Source organism: Primulina eburnea, chromosome 17, assembly GCF_022965805.1.
Source record: "Primulina eburnea isolate SZY01 chromosome 17, ASM2296580v1, whole genome shotgun sequence".
In the NCBI taxonomy this organism is placed as follows: Eukaryota; Viridiplantae; Streptophyta; class Magnoliopsida; order Lamiales; family Gesneriaceae; genus Primulina; species Primulina eburnea.
This window is the reverse complement of record NC_133117.1, coordinates 15,680,252-15,686,199: the sequence shown is the minus strand read 5'-3', so window position 1 is coordinate 15,686,199 and position 5,948 is coordinate 15,680,252. Positions and strand designations below refer to the sequence as shown.

The window sequence follows — 5,948 nt, the reverse complement described above, 5'->3', positions numbered from 1 at the left end:
ATAAATACCGCCGGTGCATTCGTCAAACCAAATGGCATGACAATAAATTCATAGTGTCCATACCTGGTTTTGAATGCTGTCTTTGAGATATCAGAGTCCCTGACTCTCAGTTGATGGTATCCAGATCTCAGATCGATCTTGGAATATATAGATGAACCCTGCAACTGATCAAACAAATCATCAATACGAGGCAATGGATATTTATTCTTTACCGTTGCCTTGTTCAGTTGCCGTTAGTCGATACAAAGTCTCATCGACCCATCCTTATTTCTCACGAACAGTACAGGAGCACCCCAAGGAGATACACTCGGTCTGGTATACCCCTTGGCCAGTAAATCCTCCAACTGTTCTTTCAGTTCTTTCAATTCGATCGGTGCCATCCTGTAAGGAACCCTCGAGATCGGAACTGTTCCTGGCGTTAACTCAATGCTGAAGTCTATCTCTCGAATCGGAGGCAATCCAGGAATCTCATCTGGAAAGACATCAGCAAATTCACACACCACTGGCAAATCCGCCAATGATGGGCTCGACTTCAGTAAATCAACTGAATATACCAGGAATCCATCCGCTCCCTTCTGCAATAATCGAGTCATATTCATTGCAGATATCAACGGAATTCTAGAACGAGAACCCTTACCATAAAATTTCCACTCCTCAGCCATTTCAGGTCTAAATCGAACTATCTTATGGAAGCAATCGACTGTAGCTCGGTACTTGGTCAACATATCGATACCGACAATACAATCAAAATCAGATAAACCAAGCACAATACAGTCTAACTCAATCGTATGCCCATCGTACTGCAGTATACACGATTTAACAGATTTTACTGATATCAAACATGTTCCTAACTGAGACGTGACAGACACTACTGCAGACAGTGACTCAATAGGCAAAGAATGCATCAACGCAAATCGCTCAGATATAAATGTATGAGATGCACCAGTATCAAGCAGTACATATGCAGGATAACCAGAAATAAAACAGTTACCTGCCACAACATCATTAGGTGCATCCTGTGCCTGCTCCTCGGTCAAAGCAAAAACTCTGGCCTGCTGTCTCGAAGGCTGGCTCGCTGTCTGGCCCCCTCCTGGCCTCTGCTGTGACTGAGTAGGCGGTGTTGGCTGAAAATTATGCATGGCAGCTGGTCGTCTACCTGCCTGAGCTACTGATCCCGATGACTCAGCTGCCTGTGATCCCTGGGCACCCCTCTGGGGACACACTCGGGCAAAGTGTCCTTGCTGTCCACAAATACGACAGCTGCCAACCACTCCTCGGCACTGATCTGTGGAATGCCTCCCTCCACAAGTACCACAGTATGGTCCTGTATAGCTCTGGCCCTGACCGGTCTGTCTAGAGCCACTCGAACTGGACGAGCTAGTTCCCGATTTCTTGAATTGCTTCCCTCTAGCCTTCAAGAAATCCCTCTTCCTGCTACTGCTGCTGCCACCTTCAAATCGAGGAGGTGGTTGTTGTTGTCCCGATACTAGAAGCACAAACGAAGCCTCTCTCTACCTCATCAGTCCTGCTTCGGCTCCCTTGGCTCTATTCAAGGCATCGATGAAATTGTTTGGTCTCCCGGTATTCACCAAGGTAAAGGTTTCAGGATTTAGGCCATTTATGAACTGGTCCGCAACGGCCTCATCATGTTCAGCTACGTGGGGAGCAAATCTGAGCAGTGTAGAGAACTTGGCCACATAGTCCTCAATGTTTAACTGGCCTTGTCTCAAGTTTGCAAACTCGGCTCCCTTGTCCTTCCTATAAGATACTGGAAAGAACCGTAGATAAAATTCAGACTTAAACACATTCCAAGTAATGGCCGTATCTGGTTGTTCCAATGCCCGTTTCGTCGCAATCCACCAATGTTTGGCAACGTAATGCAGTTGGTGTCCTATCAGTTTCACCCTCTTTTCCTCCATATATTCCAAAGATTCGAACATCGCTTCAATATCGTCCAACCAACTTTCTCATTCCACGGAATTCTCCGTACCTTTCAAAGTCGGTGGGCGGAAAGATTGAAATCTTTTCAACAGTTTTTCCATCGGTGTAGGAGTCACATCCATGGGAGGATTCGATGTACTCCCCTGTTCTGGTATTCTTCTCGGAGGCATATCTGAAATCAAAAGGATTAGCAACCCCAACCCAAAGTTCTATTTCAGTCCTCCTCCGATCATCTTATTGCTGATCCAAAATCGGCTCTGAATCATTCTCAATAACACATGTTTTCAAATCAAATCAGATAAACAGACAAACATGTATTATAAAGCAGTAAATCATGCTAGCAATCAAAACAGGAAAGAAAACACATTCTACCCCGCTCACTAGCTCCTATCTCAATCTCAAGGATCTATCGCTCTGATACCACCTGTTGTGGGGACCCGGACGCTAATCAAGTTATTAATCATCATTGGGACTAATTAATCAATTATAAAACAGGGTCTAAATAATTTTTTTTAAAATGCGGAACGGAGTGAAATCAACTAATATATATATCAGTATAAAATACAATACAAATCCTGTACTGCATGCATCCAAAATAAACTAAGGTTCAACATCTAAATATCAAGTGTCAAAACCCTATATACATCCAAGTCAGAAGTCTCCACTCTATCACGATCTCTCCTCATCTCCTGGACCCTGATCCTGTGCCACCTGTTGTCATGTACACATACAGACAAGACAACAGCCGGATAACTCCGGTGAGAATAAATCCCAGTATAAATCAACGAAACATGCAATCATATAAACCAATATAAAGCATGTAATCAGGTAACATTAATATGTATCAAAATCTGAAACATAATCAATCATAAAACTGTCTAACATATACGTGATTCCACGTCTCAGACTAGACTCAATCCTAGTCTAGGGATCCCGGTTTCCAAATGTGGTATTCCCTTATCAAATTCCGTAATAGAAGGAACTCTGTTCCTATTACTCGATATAACCAAATATGGTGTTCCTATATCGAATTCCGTAATAGAAGAATTCCAATCCTAATTACTCGATATAACCAACATCCGGAGTCCTGACCTATCCGTCATAGATTGTAGCTCTATCGTTAATATCGTTATCTTGAGACATCGTGCAATGTTCCCGTGGCGATTCCACCACTATCAGGAACTTCTGTCACAAGATTACTCATCTGATACCTGCTATCTATAATCAAGAAAACAAGTACATCAGTCAAATCAATGCAAATATCAATGCAATAAAGTAAAGTATGTGATTTAGGGAAACTCAAGTCTAATCCGACTCAAGTCGATCTCCCAATACCACATTGACTTATACCTTTCTTCGTCGGTTTCTGGCTCAGGCGAAGTCCTGAATTCACAGTCTGTCTGGCAATGACAATATCAATAATCTCATGTCAATATACCTTTCAAATCAATAACAATATGATCAATCTTGATTTAATTCAAAATCAACGGCATAACGGTACAAACTCAGTATCCCCGTCAATACCACATCACCAGATAACAGTTACAATCCATAACTCATATCCAATACAATCCGTAATCCAATAACAATTCAAATCTGTCTGGTATAAATCAATATACCCTAAAAATTCATAACAATTCCATAATCAGTCCGTTTCTCAATCTGACTTCGATTCTATGATGTCTAATATGTCAAGAACAACATATATGAGTTCCATTCAATTCTGACAATATAATAATTCTAAAACATGTCAAAACGTAGTAAAACTTACGTCCAGTTGTAGCCTACGTCGATAGGAACTCAATACCGAAGTCGGATTCAAAATCAGACGGACGGATTTCTCACAAAAGGCGTAAGGATTTTCAACACAATTCCTCAGACCCTTTTCTCGATTTCTTACGTTTAATTCTGAAAGAATTCATGTTATATATATATATCAATGCATGAATTCGACGAGGTGGCACCATTTGTGCAAAACACGTCGCACCGCGGGTGCGCTACATTCCGGACCGCGGGTGCGCTCAGCGTACTGATCCACATCCATTTTCCAGAAACTACGACCGCGGGTGCGGTCTTGTTTGCACCGCGGGTGCGGTCGTGTTTCGTACCGCGGGTGCGGTCTCAGTTTTTCAAAAATTGCTACTCTACTGGACATCGACCGCGGCTGCGGTCTAACCATGAGCGCGGGTGCGGTGTTGCTTCGGCAACAAATTCTAAAATTCAAAATAAATAGCCGCACATTCTCTTAAATCGTTTCTCATTTGGCCCTTTCGTAATCACGTTAAATTATAAGTCAATAATCCTTGATTAACAGTGATTAATTCTCGGGCATTACAAAATGGATTGTCATCTTGACAGTCCTTCACGTAGTATTCCCCTCCACACTTTTCACAGAATATCTCTTGAAGACGCATAGCCGTGCCACCCACATTCAAGCTGTCTAGTTTCCTGTTTAAAGCATCAAGTTGTGCAGTAATAGCAGAAAAATCGGTTACCTGGTGAACTCCTGCACTCCTCCGCTGGTTGTTTATTTCAGATTGAGGATGATAGCTGCTAGCAGCCATCTCCTCCAACAACTCATATCCTTCTTCCGCAGTTTTTCTCAACAAGTTTCCACAAGCAGCAGCATCTATCATAGTATGGTTAGGAGTAAGCAAACCATAATAAAATGTTTGAACGACTAACCCAAGTGGAAACTCGTGATGTGGGCATCTACGCAAGAGATCTTTGAAGCGCTCCCATGCCTCATACAACGACTCCTGCTCGAATTGAGCAAAGGTGGTGATGTCTGCCCGAAGCTTCATGGTCTTAGATGGAGGAAAATATTTGATGAGAAACGCTTTCGCCATATCCGCCCATGTGGTGATTGAACCTACAGGCAAACAATTCAACCAAGCTTTAACTTTATCACGCAAGGAGAAAGGGAACAAACGCAATCTAATAGCATCATCAGAAACTCCATTTAATTTAAACGTATCGTAAATTTCAAGAAAATCTGCGATGTGCGTGTTTGGGTCATCTACTGCAGATCCTCCAAACTAGACTGTGTTCTGAATCATCTGAATTATAGCTTGTTTGATTTTGAACTGGTTTACCCGCACCATAGGCCTCACAATGCTGGGGCGTGCTCCCTCCAAAGAAGGCTGTGCATACTCTAGCATCGGTATGCGGAGTGGCATCTCAACTTGTCTATTTTCACGTTGTTCCTCCTCACGTTCTTGACCGTGTCTCTCCATCAATTCTTTAAGTCTCTGTTGTTTTCTTTGCCTTCGGAAAGTTCTTTCAATTTCAGGATCAAACTCAAGCTCCACGTCAAGTGACTTTGGCATGCACTAGACAAGATATCTGGAATAAAATATGGAATGTTAACTCAAGAGAAATAAAATAATGCTAAATAAAATAACTAAAAATAAAATTGTAGATTAACAGTCCCCGGCAATGGCGCCAAAAACTTGATGTGGGGACCCGGACGCTAATCATGTTCTTAATCAGTTTCTGGGACTATTTAAACAATTATAAAACAGGGTCTAAATTTTTATTATTTATTTTTTTTTAAAATACAAAGCGGAAACGTAATGTAATTTACTCAAATTACATATTATACATGAACATATAATTCTTGTGTTATCTACACAATTAAACTAGGTTCAACTATATATCAAAGCTGAATCCTAAGTTGCTGCAAAGCCCGGATCTCCACACTATCTAATCTTCTCTCATCCTCTTCTTGACCCTGATCCAGTCCCACCTGTTGTCATGCACACATACAAAACAAAACAACAGCCGGATAACTCCGGTGAGATATGAATATCCCAGTATAAACAATGTAACATGCAGTCATATAAAAGCATATACGAAAGCATATATAAGAAGTATTCATAATATGTCTCAAATCAGAAACATAAATTCATATCAAACATTCAATAATCATGAATGGCATAAACAATGTAAATCAACATGTCATATCAGACTCAACTCAACCGACATGTCATCTCAGACTCGACTCC

The 5,948-nt window shown here is 41.4% G+C and overlaps 1 non-coding gene across 1 annotated transcript; it reads left to right on the top strand.

Annotated features, from left to right (window-relative positions):
* The first annotated feature begins 4,635 nt into the window (after positions 1–4,635).
* Positions 4,636–4,741, top strand: LOC140818885 (small nucleolar RNA R71). The gene has a single exon (XR_012115116.1). It is a non-coding gene; the product is annotated as a small nucleolar RNA R71 (small nucleolar RNA).
* Positions 4,742–5,948: the final 1,207 nt, after the last annotated feature.